The sequence below is a fragment of the Rutilus rutilus genome (genome assembly GCF_951802725.1).
Source record: "Rutilus rutilus genome assembly, chromosome: 9".
Taxonomy (NCBI): domain Eukaryota; kingdom Metazoa; phylum Chordata; class Actinopteri; order Cypriniformes; family Leuciscidae; genus Rutilus; species Rutilus rutilus.
Window position 1 is genome coordinate 28,625,458 of NC_140223.1, and position 23,555 is coordinate 28,649,012.

The 23,555-nt window shown below is 37.4% G+C and overlaps 1 long non-coding RNA gene and 1 pseudogene across 6 annotated transcripts; both read right to left on the reverse strand.

Annotated features, from left to right (window-relative positions):
* Window positions 1–5,294: 5,294 nt before the first annotated feature.
* Window positions 5,295–8,060, reverse strand: LOC311297615. Of its 5 annotated transcripts, none has more exons than XR_014628840.1 (10): window positions 8,005–8,060; window positions 7,818–7,867; window positions 7,325–7,373; window positions 6,665–6,736; window positions 6,479–6,560; window positions 6,351–6,384; window positions 6,181–6,267; window positions 5,874–6,038; window positions 5,657–5,714; window positions 5,295–5,564 (listed from the first exon to the last, which is right to left on the reverse strand). It is a non-coding gene; the product is annotated as an uncharacterized lncRNA (long non-coding RNA). The 5 variants fall into 5 exon arrangements; XR_014628841.1 differs by having other exon boundaries at window positions 7,325–7,631; XR_014628842.1 differs by having other exon boundaries at window positions 7,325–7,634.
* A 4,563-nt stretch (window positions 8,061–12,623) lies between these two features.
* Window positions 12,624–13,521, reverse strand: LOC311297378 (C3a anaphylatoxin chemotactic receptor-like; annotated as a pseudogene). Its single transcript has one exon. The product of its transcript is annotated as a C3a anaphylatoxin chemotactic receptor-like (transcript).
* Between the last annotated feature and the right edge of the window lie 10,034 nt (window positions 13,522–23,555).

Genomic DNA, 23,555 nt, shown 5'->3' on the forward strand with positions numbered 1-23,555 from the left:
AAAAATGTTGAGCGTTTGAATGTTGTGCTATCCAGCCACTAAGTAAATAACAAATAATTGAGGATTCTCTATCATAAGGAAGTGTAGTGTGTTATTTTTTGTGGAATGTGATAGTATGAAGAGTTCAGATGCAAAAGCCTCTAAGTGCCATCTGAAATTTTCTTCTAGAATGATAATTTTTTTATAAAGCTTTTTTTTTTTTTTTTATAAAATTTAAGTTAAGTAATTTAACTTAAATTACAATTAATAGGTAATTTGCATTGCCATTTAAGTGAAATTATTGAACTTAAATATACGAGCTTGATAAAAATGATCATTAGAGAAGAAAATTTCAGATGGCTTTTGCATCTGAACTTCGTATATTTCACATCGTTTGATTCGTTGCAATAGTGTTTTGCATTTAGCTACAATGTGATGTTTGACCATATTTGGTCTTTCTTAATTTTTGGTATGTACTGTACTGTACTGTACTGTGTGTTCATGCTACAAGGCAAAATACAGATATTAACTTAAAAGTAAAGCATTCTTGGTGTTTTTGTCATGTTGCAATAGCCTGTTTACTGATTATACACCAAAATCAAAGCTGATACTGTATGCTAATAGATAAAGGAGTCATAATAACATATTACATGCTTTGAATTCCTTATATATAGCTATGCAGTGTTCTAAGCAGCCTGGATGGGTCGCTGTACGTGATGCAACACTTATTATAACCAGAGACTTAATATAATAAAGAGACTTGAGACTTGACTTGGACCCTAGCTCAAAGACTTGAGACTTGACTTGGACTCTGGCTCAAAGACTTGTGAGCATCTCTGGTGGGTTTCACCAGCTCAAGTCAAAGCTAACCTCCCTGAAGACTTCAATGCTTTCCCAGACACACAGGTGATCCTCGACTGCACTGAACTCAGATGTCAAGACTCCATCCTTCCCACTACTCCAGAGTGAAATGTACTCAAACTACAAATCTCACTGCACAATGAAAGGTCTCTTTGGGATAGCGCCACATGGTGCAGTCTCTCAGCTTTATGCTGGGTCAATGAGTGACAAGGAGATCTTTAAACAGTCTGGAATAGCCAAACAACTGACAGAAGACATGGCAGTTATGGTAAACAAAGGCTTCCTAATCAGTGACTGTGTCAAATGTAAAGTGTACTGTCCACAATTCCTGTCCAAGACAAAGCAGATGCCAGCATATAAGGTGAAAGAAACACAGGCCATAGCACGACTGCGAGTGCATATGTTCCCATACTGTAAACATCAATCAGCTCTTTACAGTTGCATGCTTGTTGTCAAATGATCAAAACAAGGCATTAGTTAAGACATGGGTCAAATAATGTCCTGTCATTTCTACTCTTCAGTAAATAAACCAAACATAGTTGTTAATAATTTACTTTTTATTCTTGTTGACAATCCATTCAACTTTAATTCATAACATTTACTATACAACTCTGTATAATCAAAATATTTGTGGTTTTATTGAAATAGTTTTATTAAGACAATACCTCTGAATAAATATTTGTAAAAAGTAGTAACAATCTCTCATAAAGATCACTTTTTGTACTGTACATTTACAATAAACACATTTGTATCAGTACTTTTTCACTGGCATTTTTTTTTTTTTTTTTTTTTACAAAATTAATGTTTCTTTGACAAGTATTTATGCATGTATGTGTAGAAGTAAAAATAATCAACCTTCTCTCTAATAACTTTATGCATGGCTGTGTCACTGTAGATGTGCTGCACAAAATAATCTTCCTGAGCCCACACCACAAAGTCACACCACTGCATTCCGGAGACCAGTAGTTGTCCCTGCACTTGCCAATAGTATGCATGTTTTTTTTGTTTTTGTTTTTTGAGAAATTGCCCCATACTCCATTTGCAAATATTTGCAGTCAACAAAGTTTTTGACATTAGGGCATTTAATTTCAACAAGCCCAAATTGAGGGTGTTCAGTGGGATCGAACACTACACCATCAGGGGATGCACAAATCCAGGGGGCATTAGGATGAACAATTAAACCACAAGGTGAGTAGTTAACATTTGTCAACTTGCTGTACTCAACTGTTACCTCTGACTCCATTTCTGCACCTCGTCTCATTTATGCTGTCTGCCTGCTTCCCCTGCTGATGCGTTCGGCAAGGGACTCTGCAGAACTCAGGCCTCTAACGTGGCACATCTCCCGAAATCTGGAGGCTGTTACCCTTGGTCTGCGAAGGTCATGCCACTCAGTACAAGAGCTTTGGTCACGTGTTGCCTCCTCAATTTTCTGAGCCATATATAATGTCATGTTCAGACTTTGTAAGTGTAAGGACTCTTCCTCACTACAAACAAATGTGCATTCATTTGGAGCTAGATAATATCCTTCTAGAGGCAAAGGAGGACTCGGTGGTGTATCATGTAGGGTGATGTATCGTGATGTTAACAGAGGCTGATGGAAAGACAATGCACTTCCTTCCTGGACCAACCCAAATGCACTCTCTACAAGTGGCTTTTCAGCCGTCATGTTCATGGTGGTAGCAAGTGGCTTGTCCTCAAGGCTAAATTCTGCATATGCCTCCACAAGTCTGAAAGTACAAGGATCTGGTAAAGGGCCCCCCATCCCTCTGTAGAGTCCACTTATGTAAAGATATGTTTAACATGAGAATTAATGTTGATAATGTTACATTTTTATATACATAATCTTTGCATTTCTATCTTCTGTAATAGTGTGGATTATTTTGAATGTCTGTTATGGACATGTTTAAAGCATATGTCTTTTAAAAATATGGTCTTCATATTGTTATTAGCTATTTTTGTATACTGTACATGTAACAAAACAAAAATTTCAAAATGCCACAGCTGAACTTAACTCACTCCACCTGGTTCTGTAAGATTTGGTACAGGTTTTGTGTTGACCATGGAATTGATGGGTCCTGCTTTTACACCCTAAAGACAAATAAGAGTCATTATGGATGAATTAGCTTAAAGCTAAAACTATAAACAAAACCCAGTATGGGCAACAGTATGGTTGCACAAAGCAGTGCCTGCCACACACAAGCACTTGCTGGGCGTTACCACCACAGGCGAAGCATCCCGAAGTCCAACCTATAAAAAAATATGTACAATTACTAATTAAAGCTGCAAGCAGCATTTATCGGGCTTCAAGCAGTTAAGGCCTTTAAGCACACAAGCATCAAGAGACATTACGTTTTATTTAGCAAGCATTTAACAACTGCCATCATAGATTAAAAAAAGTCAATTTACAGCCAATACAGGCAGTTTACCATAGGAAATATATGGTTTTAAAGCATTTTTACAGTTATAGCACCTTTTTGCCTAAGTCTTCTTACAGTCTTGCCTGATCTCCACCACTTTTATTAGTAGTACTCAAAGTGTGGCCATTTATATCTGTCAAATTTGTTGTAAATATGTAATTTTGATAAGGAGTTTAGACAATTATATTCAGTGGCGTAACGAGCCAACACCGGGCCCTTAAGTAGGATTATCAAGGCGGGCCCCTTGATGACGCAATTGATGACATTGATGACGCAATGTCCGTGAGTAGGCTACTATGAATAGGGCAGGATATGATCATACACAGCATATAAGAGATGAGATGACTAACAAAATCAGGAGGAGCCTATGCTCAAAAAAAAAAAAAAAAAAAAAAAAAAAACACTGGTGACAGCGCACCATAACACATTGTTAGGCCTAGGTCCAAATACATAAAAAAGATGCTCTCTTACATTATAGCGCGATTTTCCGGGCTTTCCTATGTGCAACTGCAAAGCTTTTAGCTTTGTTCCGCTGCACTCTAGAATGCTGGAATCAAGTTACAGGTGGAGTTAAGGCACTCTGCCTTTGTTTTACCAACGTTAAAATTTTGCCGCGCTGAAGTTACGGTGTAACGTTAATGCCTATATGTAATTGAAGCACTTTTGCCACAACCATTAAATAAATAAAGTGAAAATAAAATTGTTGCAGTGGTTGTTTTTAACTTTATCTAACATTAATAATGGCCTATATCCTCGCGGGAAAATGATAGTGGAGATGGTTTTGAAACGCAAACACCAAGATCAAGGTAAGGATGATATGGATAACTTACATGAAGAATTTTTTTTTTTAGATATGCAATTTACTTCAGATTTTGTGAAATTCAGCTAGGATACTGGTAGCCTAGTTAGCTAGCTAGCGATGCAAACTTGGGCTAAGATAGGCTACTTCACACAAAACACAACTATTCCTGATCCAAAAATAGCCTAATGTTAATAGATGGTGTGTCAGCTGTAAGACACCATAAATCAAAGCTTGGATACCATCCAGCCAATCTGACAGTCCAGTCCATGCACTCACTGACAGAAAACAACGCGAGTGGGTTGGGGACGCCTCACGAAGTAACTTAAGGGGAGGAGAAAACATTACCACGCAAACAAACGAACCCAGCAGATATAACTTAGATTGCAGCTTACCTTTTTTTCTAACATGGTCAAACTCAAAATCCATGGAAAACGACATCCACCCAGATAGCAATGAGTCGGCGGACCACCGTCGGCGCTCCGGCGGCAGTAGAAGCGGCAGAATGGCGACATCGCAAACACGTTGGACGGCGCACCGCCGGCGGCAGCCGCTTTTTAAAAGCGGCAGCCGCCTTCCTACCGCCTTCGTTCCGCGGCCGGCCCGCGGGCCAACCGCCGTCCCGCCGCCGTTATATTTAAGGCGGCCCTTCCGCGGCCCGCTGGAGGCAAGCGCTATTTTCGAGCGATCTGCCGCCGCTTATTCTGGCTATATATATATATATATATATATATATATATATATAATATTTAATATTTATAGCATGCAGTTTATCAAGAATAATGATTGCTCAAACCAGACAAATATCCATTTGGCATTTTTATTCCACATTTCAAAGTACATTAACTGTCATTTAAACAAGATGTGTCAGATCACTGAAACATAACAGAAAAATAAATAAATCAATATACTAACATGCAGGTTTCTTATTAAATTTTGGTAAAAAAACAAACAAACAAAAAACAGCCTTACAAGCAAATTACAACTCTTACAATAATTGTTCATATAAAGAGGACAGCTCTAGGGTGAAAAAAATTACCTGTAAGTAAAGAGAATACTTGATACGAAATAATGTGCAGGATACCAAATAAATCAAAGTATGACATCACATTTACAAGCCATTTCTAACAATAGGTTAAGTGGTAGTAATTTATAGTAAAGCTCTGGAGTAGAATAGACCATTATAGCTGCAATGCTGACCTGTGGCACAAGGACTTACAAGCATTATTTGAAAAAAGAAAGTAATTTCCACAGTTAGTGAGTATAGTGTGACACTTCTGACTTCTTTAGGGGTCTTGATGTTACTGACTGCAAGATAAAGAAAGGATTCCAGTTGTCAGTGATTCTGGGGTGTCAGCAGTCAGCCTAAGGGGTCGGCTGTGGGTCCCTCTCAGCTGTGCGGTGCCTTTTTCTGCCTTCACGGTCAGATGCTCCTTTCAGGTAACGCGAAACGTTAACCTAGACCGCTTCATCAGTGGCATCCTGGGTTGCCAGGTTCTTCTGGATGGCTAATTTAGAAAATACAGATCTGTCATTTCATTTGAATTGCATGAGGCCATACACATCTACTTAAATATAATTAAAAAAATATCCAACTTACTTTGAACAATGGTCTAAAGGAACATGTCTCTAAAACATGCTTTATCCCCTACACCGAGCTGAAAATCCAAAAAAGTGTTACAAATTACATTTCTCTGAAGCTTCTCATAAATAAATAAAAAATGTGAAAGGCTGAGGATTCAGACTATAATATTTGCAGTATACAATCTTACATTTTACTTTAGATTACTCTATGGCATTATAATCAGCAAACTTACAAATTGTTCCTGGAGCTTTTTATCCTGCTTCAAACTGTTGTCAAGACACGGCAAATCTTCCTGGGTGTGTAGGGGGAGTAACAGATCCCCTGACAGGGATAACTCCAACAGACACAACATCACCAAACTCTGCAAGACGTCACAGCATAAGGGTCTGATCTGCACCTACAGGGTTTCCCAGAATAAAATAGTCAGTCCTGGTCCCTCAACTACTAAACTATGACATTTATATCTAGGTCTACTACATGGTCAGGTAGCCCCAGTGGGAATTAAACCAACAACCACAGGTGCTGTTTGCAAGTTGTACCTGATTTCCCAGTGCAAGCAAACGTCTTCAACATTGTTTGTTGAACTTGCTTCACCTGCTCTTGAAGTGAGCCGGTGTGATCCGAAGCTACAAAATGAAAGGCATATGGTAATTTTGGACTTACATCACACACAAAAAAGTACAATTTAAGAAACAGTGCAAGTTCTCACCTGCTCGTGCATTGCTTTCCCTCAGGGCTTGGTTCTACATTTAAAAAATAAAATAAAACAAACAACTAAAGGCACTATTTTCAATACTGTTAAAACACTGGACATTAAGACATAGGGCTAGAATATACCTTCACAGCTGAAAACTTCATGCTTGACACGAGATGCCATTGGAGTACAAGGGCCAACAATAGAGCAATGACTTTCTCCCTCCTATTGATAATCATTGACATGTAAAAATATGTTTGAAGTTATTGCATACATTTAATGAATTGGACTTAAATGTAACACTTAGTTAAGCGCAACATATTACATACCTCCAGAGTTTTCACCCATATGCTGTCAGGGTAAATTTGCTGCCGGGGGTGTAAAGCTTAGTACTTGATGAGCTGGGGAGCAAACATAACAGCTTTAATTTCAATGCAGAGTATTGCTAGCCTGGTAATACGAAACTCTGCTACTTCGCTTTGCTTCGTAGACAGAGTCTGGCATGGCATAATTGAAAAGTGTTTTCTTTTTTTGTGGGGGGGGGGTGTGGGGGGGCGCTTGTCTGAAGTTTAAAATCATTGGTTACCCGTAAGCCAATCACATAACGTTTGGTTATGGCGTGTGTTATGTGTTAGCCGCATCTAACTTCCACTGTAAACATGTATGATGCGAAAACAAAACCATCAAGCGAAATACCGGAGTGAACATGGCTGTGAATGACTTTTGCAGATTATGTGAAGTAAATCTACGCATCCACGGTACAATCAGCGTCTACGTCACGGCTCTCAGCCCGCCCTCTGTTCGTTGATTGGCCGGCTGTTTTCAGGCCGGAGGAAAACGGAAAGCTATGACGCTGTCTCAGACTGAGTACAGAAGCGAAATGAAATTGAGCGGAAGTACGAAGTCTGACGTAGTCAGGCTAGAGTATTGCATATTCAGTAATGAAACAATAATTGAACTGTGTAAAGCTAATGGAATGTACAACACACCTCAACACCTTTCATCCAGAAACTGCTGCAGCGAATCCCATCAAGTGTCCTAGTGAAAAACAGATTATGATTAAAGGATTCATCATCTTAAAGTCAGCATGAAATCAAATTTTACAATTTGTATTTTTATATCTAATATTGTAGTGTTTATGTAAATTATTCATCTGTGCACTTTTTTTATTTTTTATTCATGTACCCTTATAATATTTAATCAAATACGTTACCCTTCCCTCCCCCCTCGAAACGACTTCTCTTCTGGTCATGTGCAATGGCGTGAGGGCGTGGCAACTCCCCTCAAACCGTTAGTCTGCTATGAGCAGAGATGGAGATGAGGAGCGCTAGAGTAAAACCCTGCTCCTCTATTCAATATTCCCTTTCACTTGGAAATATGTCAACACTGGAGAAAAGTCGTTTGTAACTTCCAGTTCATGCCAACTTTAAATAGAAGCAATAGTTTCCAAGACAAAAAAACTTCACAAATAACATCACTTACTTGTACTCAAACTCTTGGCGGATTCTGGATTACTGGGGAGAAACCTGGTTCTAAGAAAGAGGAAACAGAAATTTGATGATAATAATAATAATAATGAATGAAAGATTCCGTTATCCACAATAAACAGACAAATAAATTACACAGATGAAATAAAGGAAAATCAAATGTACAAGTCAGACCCATTTACCTGCTCCCTTCATGAACTTAAAATGATGTTTCTCCCAGGTGCTGTGTGGAGGTGTTAGATTTTGCTAACGTTACCATTCCCACGTAGGCGGCAGAATAATTGTCCGTAGTTCAGGAACTGTAACGTTAGTTCATTCGACTGACCAATACTATCTTAAACCACATGTACTCACACTTGTATAAACATACATAACAGTTAAACATACTTAGAAGAAGAAAAAAACTCAACGCCAGGAAGAAACTAAGTAACGTTAGCCTAGCTATGGCGGAAACATGGCGGAAACTTTGCAAACAAGGCTAACTTACTTTAGCTTGACTAGTTAGGCAAGAACAGATCTTAAGAAGAAGAACTAAAAACAATGTCAAAAATGAACATAGTAATATTGCGTTACACAAAAAGGAAAAATGTACTTACTTAAAAGATCGTATATTTCCCATACAGTAAGATATTTCCTCTCTCCAAATACTGAAACCGTGTGACGAGACGAGTAAATCTGCTTCAGTTTTTTAGGTGCTGCCCCTCTCGACCGGTGGAGGTACTTCTCTGTTTGTGCTTTAACACTTTCTTAAACATTTGTACAGGTCGCAAAACTCGCAATTGCAAACTGCAAAGTAATCCCTTATACATGTAAAAGGTAAAATAAATAAAAAAATTGAGCTTGTAAAACAATGAAAGACATAACGACAATTTCCTGGAGTGACAGAGAGACAAAATATTTATAAATATTTCACTTTATCCTTCAGGTCAGAACAGGGATTTTCATGTTTCTCATAGACATTACCATGGTTGCAAATTAATAAAAAAAATATAAAGCAAACCCAAGATTTTGGCCAAGTTGCAGATGTCTTTCACTGTTCACTGATTTCAAGCATTGGTGAAAAATCTAACTTCATCCATTTATTCTGCTAAATATTTATTTTAAAAACTAATCAGAATCAGAAAGATATTTATTGCCAAGTAAGTTTTACAAAAGGAATTCTGTTTGGTCTATTGGTGCATCTCAAATTGTGCATAAATCAAAGAAATGTAAAGAATTGTCACCTTAAGTGAATAAAATAATTCTATATATTTTACATATTATCGCTTCAGAGTTTCAAAGTAATTTAAATGTAATTTCCTAAACCTTATCATGGAATCAGAGTCAAATCTGTTATAACCCCTAATGGCTTTGGAGCAACAACAAAAATTGATATAATTCACATAATAATTATAATCGCTTTAAATGTGAAAAGTAGTTAAGATGCTGTCAGTTTCACTCATGGCTGGTCGATTTCAAAGCGGCTTGCCGCCAGCCGGCCGCGGTTCATTTAGACGGCGGCAACCGCCAGAGAGAATGAAGTCGGCGGCCCGGCGGCTGTTCGCCGGCGGCATCTCGCAAGAAATGGGAGTGACGTATTCGGCGGCAAACGCTTCATCGCCGCCAGCGGGGCGCACCTATAGCCGACAGCTTGGGGCCGGCGGCAAAAAGAAGCCGTGCCGATATTTTTTGCTATCTGGGCACTGAGAAGACAATCCATCATGTGTTTTAATCCATCATGTGCCGGCTGGCTAACCTAATCTATCAAAGTGCAAGTTGTCCGGAGGTTTACATTTTAAGTGTCGCTGTGCGTAGGCTATTACTAGGCAGACGTCCGGTTAAACAGTTAAAATCCTGTTTTTTGGGCCGGTAAGCATATAGGCTACTTTAAATTTACTGGCGCTTATCTTTGCACACACAACATATGAAACCGGCTAATCAGCGCGTTCCTCAATCCGCAACGGTAAGCAGAGAACAGAGGCCTCTGTGTGTGTGTGTGTGTGTGTGTGTGTGTGTGTGTGTGTGTGTGTGTCAAATTAAAATCTTTCAAATGTAAGAAATATTTGTGAAAGGTTACTTTAACTTCTTAAAGTGTTATTTTACTTAAATTAAGAACACCGATAAAGTTTTAAAACGATCCAGTACAGGTAGCCTTCTCATTATTTTTTATTTTGTAATATTCTATTGATGTAATATTAAGCCTTCTAAACAGAACTCACTAAATGTTGTTTTAAGACTATGATTGTTATCATAGAAATGTTTTTATAGAGTGATAAAAGTCAAAATGGTCAATAAATTAGAAGTTAAGGTACTTTGCCTTTGTATGAGCCATATTGTTTTGCAGATAATGCAAAGGCAGAATGCAGTAACTTCCGAATAAGGGTCAAAGGTCAAGTTTGAGCTCTTTTTTTTTAATGTAGATAAATATATTCATTATGACAACTACTTGGCAAATTTTCAGTGTCCTACCTATCATACAATTGGCTGGACAACAAAAAAACTTTAAAGTCATTTTTCTCAGTTTCACACTCTGGTGAGTTAAGGTCTTTTGCCTTTGTAGGGCAGCATAGATATAACGTTATTGCCTATGAAGTTCAAGTAAATGCGCTAGAAAATCCGCGCTCATTCAAGGATGTGCATTTAAGTTATGGACGGAGAAAGCGCCGACACCTGCAGGATTTCATCTGACGGTACATAAGCATATTATAATCTATCTGTTCCGTGAGAGCAGAACGAACGAGCCTTTATTGACGTTTTTAATCTGAAAACTCCAAAAAGCAACGAAATTGTCAGACATCCATTAGTGCATGTTCACAGAGGAAAACAACTGAAATACAGAGCTGGTTGTTCTCTCGAACGATACTCGACGACAACGACGGAATCCTAAGCTGTGGGCGCAGTAATGGGTGTATTAAATTGTATGAAATAATCCTGAAAAAAAGCACAAAACACTGCAGAGATGGCAAGGTCAGCAGCTAACATTTGCTGAGGTGAAGTGACGGCTAGTAACAGCAGACAAACGGCTAGCATTGACATCAGCGGGAATCCACCTGTCACTCAAGTGGCCACACCCATGCAGAACTTTAAATATTAATCAACTAAACGGATGAGTTATAAAAAAAATCACCCCCCTCACAGTTGTCATGAAGGGCAAAATTAGCTGTATAGACCAAAGCCACATACAGACACCAGGCTGTAAACACGTTTTTTTCTGCTATAAAATTTGCCATGGGGGAGATACAGATTTGACTCACTTTTGACACCAGCCTCAAGCGGCCAGTCAATGAATTGCAGTTTAACTCACTTCCGTGTTGGTTTCAAGAGAGAGACGGGGAGGTTGCCGCTTGCTAGAAACACACACAGACAGGTAAAATTAACCATGGTTTTAATACAAATAACATTTAAAAAAAAAAGGCATGGTTAGTATAGTTAAACCATGGTAACTACAAATGGAATGGAATTTGTTGTAAAACTGTGGTTATACAAATGGTAATCAATCTGCCAAAAAAAGTATGGTTACTACACTTTTACTATAAAACCATGGTTGATTTTCATAATATATATGCTCATTGTTTTTCTAGATATTTCACTAGAAATGTGGAGAAGTGCAACAGGATATTGCAAAATTTGTTCACTGAAACTGCTATGTCATTTTAGTAAGAACCACAGCTGTACTTACTCATTTTAACTATATTTGTCGAAGAGACTGAAGAAAAAAAAAGAAATACACAAAAAATCTTAACCAAAAATCTTTTTAGCCAAACTATATCTGTAACAGAGCATTATCAACATTTGAGCCTGAATTTAAATAATTTTCAACATACACACATAGGGTTAAAGAAACAAATTATAATCCGCTTAATTCATTTTGGAAGAATCAAGGAAGAAAATGTGAGAAAACTAAGATACTTTATAAGAAAAACTAAAATGCAAAGTGTAAATGAATAAAACATATAATGCAGAAACTGTTAACCATGCTTAACATTTAAACTTAAGTGAAAAGGCCAATAATCTTACCTGTTGTTTCAGTAAATAATCGTGAGAGTTGTTTTGCTTCAGAAGGCATTTATTAACCCACAAAGCTGTGAAGAGGCAGGATATTTTTTAATATCACTTCGTTTGTGTTCGACTGAAAGATGGTCATATAGGCTACCTATGGTTTGAGGGTGATTGTTTTCATTTTTGGGTTATTCCTTTAACAAGGCATGCATTTCAGCTATACATTCATGGAACAATTAACTATATGTTTTTTTTTTTTTTTTTTGTCAGAACATCAGAATCCATCATCCATCCTCTAAAAACATGCATTTTCATCATTTTCAAAATGCCTTCATCATGCATTCAATTTAAATCTAAATATCTTTAAATGTTCATGAATTGTGTTTTCATTGTATAAGGTAAGTTTTTTAGAAACTATTCCCTTTACCACAAGCGTTGCTGGATTCCCCTTGTCTGCTTCCACGCACCTTGTGAGCTGTGTAAGATACTGTGAGATCATAAAATTCCTTAAGGATATTACAATCAAATGCATGTATTTCTGATGTTTTATTCAGAATAAAGTTCAAAAATAAATCAGCTTAACAAAATTAGCTGTTGCATATTTGGATTTATAAAAAGTTTCAAAAACATATATAATCAATTGGTTCTACAACACAAATTATACAGTCGTTCCACAAACATTAATTTTGAAATTGCTGTTTTTTAAAGCATATGTTGTTGATAAGTTGATTGATAAGTGGTTGTTGTAATGGTGAGATTCATATAGTCATGGTGGTCACAATCATTTAGAGACTGTGTAGAGTTTTTCTACATATCTAATAATTCAAAGGTGTTTGTCTTTTATCTGCTCATCCTTTTGTATCTGTCTTCCTCTAAAGTCCAAATGATCTCCAGCAAATGCTGTCTCCAACACCAGCAGTAGAGACTGTTTAAGCTCCTAGCTTCTTAAACTTATCATACATGAACACATAGAGAATTGGGTTCAGACAGCTGTTTAGAACAACCAGATAAACACTGTTGTCAGAATTACTTCTTCATCACTGTCACACCAGTTATTATTTTATTCAGTTATTAAACAAAAATTGCAAACATGGTATGGAAAAAAGCATTGGAAAAAAGTCAGCACAACAGCCATAATGACCCTGTACGACCTGAGCTGCTTCCCCATTTTGAGGCGTTTGATTCGTACTCCAATAGCAACGTGTGAAGAAGCAATGATCATGAAGGGGATAAGAAAGCCCACTAAAAATGTATATGTGACCAGAAACGTTAAAGGAACTACATTCACGATGAAGAAAGGGATGCAGCAGCTGATGATTAAACCCACACGATCATGCAGATGATCCTGGCTCTAAGTACAGTTCGTTTATCGTTTATTTTGAGCCCAAACAACCATCCATGTGCACAGGCATCGGTCCAGACTGACAACTACGAGGAAAAAAACACTAGCAAATAGATCTTGTGTAATCATAATGAAGAGAACATAAATAAAGGAAATGGACAAAAAAAAAGTGTTGATGTTTTAAAAAAAAAAAGAAGAAGATGATTACGGATGATATGAAGATAAAGTCTGCAAACGCAGAGTTGAGAAACCAAATAGAGTTGACTGTCGTCTTCATTCTGCAGCCAGTCAGAAATATGACAAGCCCGTTTCCAATGAAACCCACTATAAAGGTGACAGTGTAAAGGCATATATAAAAAAATCTGAAAGCTTGAGTCATCAGGCTGGATAGTGGTATAATTTGTTGTGCCTATGGTCAAGTTTTCAGGTCCAAAACCTGTTGCTTCTACACAACAAATAAAGAGAGAGAAACAGGTGAGGGCTGTTATTGAGTCTGTTTCAGATGCGTCATCTTAACATTGTGGTGTTTCATGTGCAACATAATTTTTCCATGCAGTTTCACACACCAAAATGCAATTTTCGTGCATTTTCAAAATGCAAATATTCTAAAGCATCAACAAAATTATTATTATTATTATTTTTTTTTTGATAAACTGACTGTTAAAAATCCCAATTAGTCACTCTCCTGTCACTCTATTGGGAGACACGCCCACTTCCTGGAACTTTCTTCACCTGAGGATAATTGCCAATCAACCTCACTAGTGTGTTTCTCTTTGTGCTGACTGCTTGCTGACTTGTAAGACTTTGTAAGTTTATTTAAACCTTTTGTATTGATATTAATTTGATAACTGTTGATTTGTTTACTTTGGTTAAAGATTTTCTTTATGGTTATGTGAATGTATAATTATTATTATAATGAATTGTATCAGTAAAGTTTACTTTGTTTGATTGTAGACTTGATTGTAGCAATATGCAGCAATTGTAAAGCCACATGGAAATGGGACAATGAAGAAAGAAAGCAAATGGCAATAAATCAATTGAGAAGTAACTTCTGGACTCATTCCATGTGTTCTAATCGACACACCATTCTGGTAGCACTCATCCTTAACCAGCCAAACACCAAATATCGTATACTGACAAAGATATTTAACAAACTACAATAATTCACATAATCTCTACTGTCTGATTTAATCTTTAAAAATATATTTTGTCTTGTCATGTATGAGGAGTCTGTTCATAATACTGAATAAGAAACTTTTGGAATTGTCCTCATGCTATCATCCTATGGGAATCAGACCACAATGTTTGATCAAACAATTTAGATTTTGTAGGATTGAAAATAATCCGAGATATTTGAAATTAACCAAGACATTTGCTTTACTGTTTCCACCCCCTCTTTCTACCACAAGGACAATTTGGAGTTCCTAAAGGCACTTTCGTTTTATGTTTACGCTAAGATTCGTGTACTTTGGGGGTCGATGAATTGTCATACCTGGGGGAAGTTGTAATTATCTGATTGGTAAGTTTGAATGTCTCACATGTGGATTTTAGTCACATGGTCAGGAAAGGATACAATAATATTCTCCCTCTCTCTCTCCCTCTCTCTCTCTCTCTCACTTCCGGTGTGCGTGTTGGGAGTGTGCGTGCACACTTAAAAACGTTGGGTTATTTTTTTAACCCAACCGTTGGTGTATGCATGTTGGGTTATTATGTTGGGTTATCTTTAAAATTTGTTGGGTTATTTGTTTATGCCGTTGGGTTAAAGTTCGCGCCGCTTCAATGGTTCAAATATTAACGGACCAGTCAGTGACCATCAGCGACAGCCTGATTGTGAAAGGTAAGTAATATGAGGTTTTATGATGTATATAACTTTTATAACATGAAATAATGTGTACTGAAACGTTAAAATATATCTTAGAACTATTTTTTGTATGTTATCGTTCACTTTTGTCTTTTTTATTTATTCTCCGGATCAGAGCGATTGTTGTTAGCTATCCCAGTTTATTAATAACATCATTAAAACATTAGCCGAAAGATTAGCGAAACCGTTTAGAAATGGACCTAACTTTAATAAAAATGCCTGGTGAAATGTATACAGATAAAGTAACGTTAGGTAAGTTAACGTTAGCTAATCAGTATTTACGCTGCATGGACCATTTATCAGCTCGGACCGGCACATAGCGCAGCTCTATAGCTTAGCTCAATCACATGACGGACACCACAACAATGCTGTGAGATTCAGTGAGAAACGTTTGATACACTGAATTCTCTGTAAAAAAAAAAAAACAAACAAAAACAGACGAAAGCGCCGCTGCTGTAAAGCAATCTGCTCTTTCTGCGGATTTTCGTACCAACGCCACACTATGGAAGCTTGTTTCCGCCAATGAATAATAAATAAATAATAATAATTGCGACTTTTTATCTCACAATTCTGACTTTTTTTCTCACAATTGCGATATATCAAGTCAGAATTGTGACTTTTTTTCTCACAATTCCGAGATATGAAGTCAGTGCATGTGTTTTCTTCAGTTGCAGCGCGTTGAGCTCTCTCGGCCACCATAAATAAGGCAATTTCAGGGAAAACAAAAGATCTTTTTGCACATCTTAGATTGAGTCATGGCATTAACAGTGCTAGCTCCTACTTCAGATGTAGTGGAAATGGCTGTAACAGAACATTCAATTACTTATTGTGGCATCCGAGGGAATTACAATTTGCCCACTCACTAGGCCTGAATACAATTACAGTTACCAGAGCACCGACTACGCCACCTGGGGAGTTTCACCCCAGGAATTATGCCTAAAGGCTACACAGGTTCACCACCAAGGCAGTTATAAATAGGAGACACAGACTTGTGTACAAAATTACAAAGGGTGCTTTATTTTAATCAGTTTAAAATAACAATCCAGTGTTTAACAACAGATTGGGACACACACACGTACTCACGCACACACACGACAATCCACAGGGCTGCAACCTTACTTCAGGTTAATTAGGTGAAAGATCAATTCCGGTTTGTGCCACACACACGCACACTTGTACTAATGTGAAATCTCATGCATACAGCAAAGCACTGCAATCCGTGAGAAACACCACCACCGCACGTCACACGCCCTCGTCCCGAGTAAACCTGCAGCTCCTGAGGAATACACACGCACACACCAAACATAAATTAATAACAAAGTAAAATTTTGCAACCAAACAACCACATAAGAGAAAAACTTCAGATTAAGTTTACTAAACCATTAAGAATTATCAGAAGACAAAAATAGACAAAATAAACAAATATCTGAAAACGGTAAGACAGCTACAACCATTAAATCAAACCAATAATTAAATTAAGTTGAAATAAGGTCAGCTGACTAATCAGCAAAATAAACAATACTCAATACACCCAAGATAAATGGTTTCTCTTCAAAATGAAAAGGAATCAGCCACTGAGTTATAACACAAAAATAAGTAAATCACAACAAAAATACAATATGAAACAAAATAAACAAATGCCCTTAAAGAAAAGAGCTCAACCACACAAACCAAAAAAAGAAAAGAAATAATAATATTCCACACGCCCCAATAGACGGGAGTACGCTCAAGAACGATCCTGATGAAGACAGCACATTGGACATGTGCTCCTCGTGGGAACAAAGCAGCGATACAGTCGTGAAAGTGAAGCCACACTTTCTCCTAAAATTTAAACAAACAATTAAAAAGAGACGGCATGCAAAATCATTCGTCGAGACTTACGAACAAAGAGATTTTGCACTTACCAGCAGGTCGTTGCGGGACTCTGACTAGTCAGCACATTCAAACACTCCGTTTAAAAGGAATAATAATCCAGTGTACGTTCCTATACACTAACGCCCTAAAGCCATACTAACAGTCATTAACATTGCCAAATGCTGAAATTACATAAGATGTTAATTAAACATACGTACCAGGCCGACACGGGAAGGTAACACGCCAACGTAAAAGGCAAGATTAGAGGACATGCGCACATATGAGTGTAAAACTCGCTTACGGAGTGACAAAGCCACACGGGAGGGAAACAGCAGATGGAAAGTGAAGCTACCTAAACAAAACACTCCTGTTAGCAGTTACACATCAACTCTTAGCTGCCAATACATCACTTTTTCCTACCTGAAACACTTCACCTCAATCACAAACCCAGCCAGGAGAAGAGACAGCACCCCAGAGGAGAGTCGCTTACCTGAGCTACGAGTGTGTGACGCTTATATGTGTACGTAACACGGCGCCAATTACTGACGTCACACAAGCGTCATAACTCTCATGTCACATTATGGTCATATAAGAGACACATATTAAAAGAACACATTTGTCGAACTGTATCATCTACAACAGATACAGATTTGCACAACCAACTTATACCAACACTCACACCATCAGAAAACATGCCTATATCAACAACACTTGATGATTCTGGGGGTGATGAGGAAACCGAGGACTGGGATGATTTAGCAGAGGAAGATATAACCTTCAGAGTGGCATGCTTCCTTGCAAAGCTTAAAGCCCAATCAAATCAAACGTATTCTGCAATTAATTACATGGTAAAGCAAACATCTTCTTTGATCACTGATATTGTAGTTAACTTGCAGCTGCTGAACCATTGTTGGACCTGGATTCAGACTTTAAACAGATTAAATATTTTTCTCAAACAGGGTTTTTCATTAAGCCAGAGACTAAGCATTTTCCAGGCATTTCATATGTTCAGCGTTTGGATGCACTGACTGGCAGTGTGAGACAGATAGCAGTCCAGGACACCTTTCAATATGTTCCTTTGCAGCCTGTCCTTAAAAAAATTCTACAAAGTCCAGGTACCATGGAAAAAATCCTTTCTCAGAAGCAAAATAAAGATGGTGCCCTCATTGATTACATTGATGGTGAGCAGTACAAAACCAGCCACTTGTTTTCAAAAGATCTCTCCATTCCGCTGTCCCTGTATAACGATGATTGTGAAATTGTAAATCCCATCGGTTCCAAGACTTCAATTCACAAACTGGGGCTAATTTACTTCCAAATGAGATGTCTACCACCTGAGCTGCTGTCTTCATTGTCAGCATGCTTTCTGTTGGCGGTGTACAAGTCAGATGACCTCAAGACATATTCTTGTCATATTCTATCTATTCAGTTCTTGAATGCATAGTTAAAGATTTGAAGGATTTGGAAAAAAATGGCATTCAAATTGAGACTGAACAATACAGTGGTACCATAAAAGTTGGTGTTGCACAGGTGTGTGGGGACAATCTTGCCCTGAATTCTCTTCTTGGTTTTTCAGAAAGTTTTGTAGCAAATAGTCTTTGTCGTTTGTGCAAAATTCACAAACCAGTTCTCCACAGCCAGACAACAGAGGATCCAAATTGATGTTAAATTGTTAGAGAAGGCATTAGAGTGTTATAAAAAAGCATAAAAAAGCATGTTCAGCTAAAGTCAATTGGGGCAAAAGTGGTGCCCTGTGGTGTGATCAAGAACCTCAAAGTCCATTACTCCCGGGTGATTTAAAATGGGGGAGGGCACGTTTTAAATATTTAGGTTTTTTTTAGGGACAGAAGAATTTAGAAAAATAAATTGGGAGGGAAAAAGTGTGTGCAAGGTTGTCTCACTGGAAATGGGTGCTGCCCCAGCTGTCCTACAGGGGAAGAGTGCTTGTCTGTAACAATTTGGCTGCTGCATCTTTGTGGCACAGAATGAGGATTCTGGAACCTCCAGAAGATATAGTGAGAAGACTACAAAAGTGCCTGGTAGATTTCTTCTGGTCGGGACAACACTGGTTGAAAGCATCGGTGCTGTATCTACCTCTGCAAGAAGGAGGACAAGGACTAGTAGACATAAGATCAAGAGTAAAAGCCTTCAGACTCCAGACCGTGAAGAAACTCCTGTATGGGGAAGATGTGAGCTGGGCTGAAGTCGCCTGTACCCTACTGAGGAGAGCAGGCAATATGGGGCTAGACTGCCATTTATTCCTAATGGACATCAACAAGATAGACCTGTCTGGATTAACAGTTTTCTACAGGTCAATTTTAACATCGTGGACAGTTTGCAGAGTATCCCGAGAACACAATGGTGTGCAGAGAATGTGGCTGAAAGAAGAACCGATTCTTTTCAATCCTGCATTGGACTTAAATATTTTAAAGTCAATATCTCTAAGAAATACTCTAAAGACTGCAAAGTTATTAAAAGTTGGACAATTTTTATCTGAGGAAGGATGGATATCTGCTGCCTTTTTAGCTGAAAAACTGGGTATAAGATCAATTCGGCTCGCCCAGAACATACTGACTCAGTTGAGTAAAGCCCTACCTTTGGATTACAGACTGTCTCTGGAAACGCATGATAATGAAGAGGATTGTTTTTCCTTCCCAGAGTTGACTATTTCTGCAGAGACTGGATTATGGAATGAATTGGAGGGTGGACTGCTGTCTTTTGGGACACCCCAACTTGGCTTGTTCAGTGATGTTGGAAAAAAGGCTCGTTATGTACTGTGTGTAAAAGTTTTATACCTTCAAAAGTTGGACAGTGTAAAGGAGTCAAAATGGCAAGAGGTGTTTGGAGCAGGCACTTCCCCTAAAGGTAGCTGGAGGTCCCTGTACAAACCTCCTACTGAGAAAAGGACTGGAGATCTTCAGTGGAGGATAGTGCATGGTATAATAGCTACAAACAGACACAGAGCACACCTTGATCCAGAGGTAGGGGAGGGATGCCCTTTTTGTGGGGTACAGGAAACTGTTTTCCATTTGTTTTTTTAATTGTGGGAGATTGCAGTTATTATTTTCTGAATTACAGAAGTGGTGCCAATCGTTGGGCATCGTTTTTACCCCAATGGGTTTTATTTATGGGCCAAAATATATTAAAAGGGAAATTTAAAAGTAAAAAGGAAGTACTTGTTTTACAAAATTTCTTATTTGGACAGGCAAAAATCGCAATTTGGTTGTCACATAAAGGAAAAATAAATGATACGGGGTCCACTGATGTTTTACCAATTTTGAAAGGATTGATAAAAACCCGTGTTAAAATAGAGTATGCTTATTATAAGCTAGTTGATAATCTTGAGCCTTTTAAATGTAAATGGGAAGTAAATCAATGTGTGTGTGAAGTTGATATTGATGGTAATTTGCAAGTTAATATCTAAGGTGTATAGATATTATTTTTTTTAAACCTATGGTACATTGTCATTTTTATGTCCATGTTATATTTGTTGTCTGTTTTTAATAATCTTAGATTGTAAACCGTCAACAAAGGTGTAATTGTGAAAGAGAAAAAAAAAAAAAGAAAAGAAAAGAAAGCGGACTTTTCCCTCCACAGACGCACGTCGGTTAACTAAGAAATACACTTGCGCTCCCCGGGGCGGTTCAGCGCAAAGAGGAGGCGTGTTCCGGCGCAAACGTTCCCTCATGCTATTTTACAGGTTTAGAAAACAATTGCGCCACTGACCGAAAAAAAAAAACAGTTTAAAGTCAGTGGCGCGTTGCGCATGTTATTCATATGCTATTTTAAGGGCGCATGCTTGGCCTTAATCAATGTAGCGTGTGCACAACGCGCATACACTTTGATTCTCTCATCTACACACAGACGCAGCAGTTATAATTTTTGCAAATCATACATTATTACGATAGATAGATAGATAGATAGATAGATAGATAGATAGATAGATAGATAGATAGATAGATATACATTTTATTATAAAAGCATACATCTAGCTTACACATTTACCCAAATTATTATACGCCTGTTTAACCGAAGTTAATTTGGGTGTGTTTCGCCGTCCCCAACGTCCCTGACGAGAACGTCGGTCTCCTCGGCTGTGAACCGCTCCTGTCGTGCGCCTGGCAAATCCGCCGTTATAATAGGAATCCGCAAGCGCGCCTGCTCTTAAAGGGAATGTGAGATGTCGCTCTGATTGGTTTATTTCACGTTACACCCAAACCACACCTATGAATAATGAAGCTACTTCAGACCAACCCCTTTTAGGTTTGCGCCAGGCGCAAGAGTCATTTATCCCGCCGGGAAAATAGCAACAGCGCCAAGACCCGCCCACAAAGTTACTTGTGCTTTGCGCTTTGACACTTGCATTTCAGATCGTTAAAATAGGGCCCAAAGTCTCTCTCTCTCTCTCTCTCTCTCTCTCTCTCTCTCTCTCTCTCTCTCTCTCTCTCTCTCTATCTATCTATCTATATATATATCTATATATATATATATATATATATATATATATATATATATATATATATATATATATATATATATATATATATATATATATATCAGCCTGAACCGCTGCAAGAAATCCCTTACAATTTCATCACTTGATGTTTGGGAGATTTGTGAAATATTACACATTGTGATGGATGTGTTCATGAATGAATTGTAAATCAAATCAATGAGTCCACAAAAAGAGTTTCTGTCTCAGTTTTGAAAGCATACTTAATATTAAATTATATTGAAAAATGCACTTATTAGCAGTACTATACTTTATTTTAAATGGTGTTGCTGTGTAAAGGTGGTTAAATGCAATAAAGAAGATCAGTCACAATTTAGAATGCAAACAGATTTAAGAAAGAAGACCAAATTCAGTCACATTAAAATGCTGTTATTTCAGCAGTTACTGTATATTCAAATTTTGAAGATATTGTTTGGACAAATGCTGCTGGCACCAAAAATTGTTTTAATACCTGCATAATATGGAATCTACTGTTTTTTACTTATTTAATTATTTATTTCTTGTCCACTTTTATTCATTTGAAGAATAAAATGCCCCTTTTGTAAATACTTAAAATGTAACAGAATATTCTATATTTTGTACATTCAACTACATTGTGTAATTTTTTAATTATAAGGCAAATATGTTCATTACATTGGTATTGTTATACATTGTTACACAGACTAAAGACATTTTTTTTAAATACTTTTTAAAAATATTATTTTATATTATACATTAATTATATGACATGATATACTTACTGATGATCTGAATGGTTTTATCAGGCACTCTATCTGTTTGTATTGACTTTCTCTTAAACAGTTTTGCATTTACTATTGAGAGGTGTTTATATAAAAAAAATTTTTTTAAACATGAATGAATGAATGAATGCACGAATGCATGAATGCATGAATGCATGCATGAATTAAGCTTTATTATTGTGTCATGCGTATGATTACGCCCAGCCCGCATGGACTTACAAGACACCAACATTAATAAACATAAGTAAGAGGATTAATATACAAGATAGACAGGTCCAGAGTACATCGAATACATTGCTCCCAAAATAAAGACAAGTATTAGAAACAAAATAGTAATAGTACATATGTATTCAGATACATGCATGTATGTAATCATACACACGTGTATTCTCATTTATTCAAATAACCACCCATATAAACCCATAAGCCTACACAGAACAAAATTGAATATAATTAAACAAACTAGCTTGCCTTCTTTTCCAGGCCTTTGAAACAAAGTTTGCAAACTTAAATACATCATAGTTAAACAAGCATAATCATTTTTGATCATCAGCATACCAAAATATTTCAGAAATTTGTCGTGTAGCTTCCAGAAACAAAGATTCTCTTAGGTCATCATAATGTGTACAATACAAAAGGAAATGAGATTCACTTTCCACTTCACCAAGGTCACATAGCACACACAATCTGTTTTCCTCTGGAATATTTTTTAATCGACCAACCTCAATGGCTAGAGGCAAAATCCCACATCTCAGCTGTGCAACCAAGGATCTCTGGCTTCTAGATAAACGAGATGTAACATATAATTCTGGACTAAAGTACTGTTTGATATGCATATATGTTCTTAATTTTGGCTATAATATAACATTTTCAAACCATTTTTCTTCAAATTTCAATAACAACTTGTGTTTAAGCGAATTGACATTACAACTTAAATTGTTTCTGTAGATATACAACATATCCGCCTCCTCAAAAATAGAATAGATCTCCTTTACCCATGGGAACCTGTGAGCTTTACTCCACCTAAATACTCTCTTATTTACTCTATCCTCTGCCATTCTAATTAGACGGTTCCACAATCGTATCATTTCACATTTTCTCTGTACAACTCCTGGTACCCAGCCCATATCTCCCTGAATTGCTAGGATCGGAGCAAATTTATGAACCCACAAAAAACATCGTATGGCTCTATTCTGTATGGTATCTACCGTTTTGGATTCTTTCAAGCCCCACACCCCTGCAGCATAATTCAGTATAGGAGAAACACATGCATCATAAAGTCGAGTATATGTAGAATATCCAAGATCCTTACATACTTTTAGTTTATTGATAACTGATCCTAAAGCTCTCCCGCCAGAATCAACGAGTGACTTAATACCAACCTCGTAAATCAAAAAATCATCAAGAAAGAAACCCAGATATTTATATGAACTAACATAGTCCAA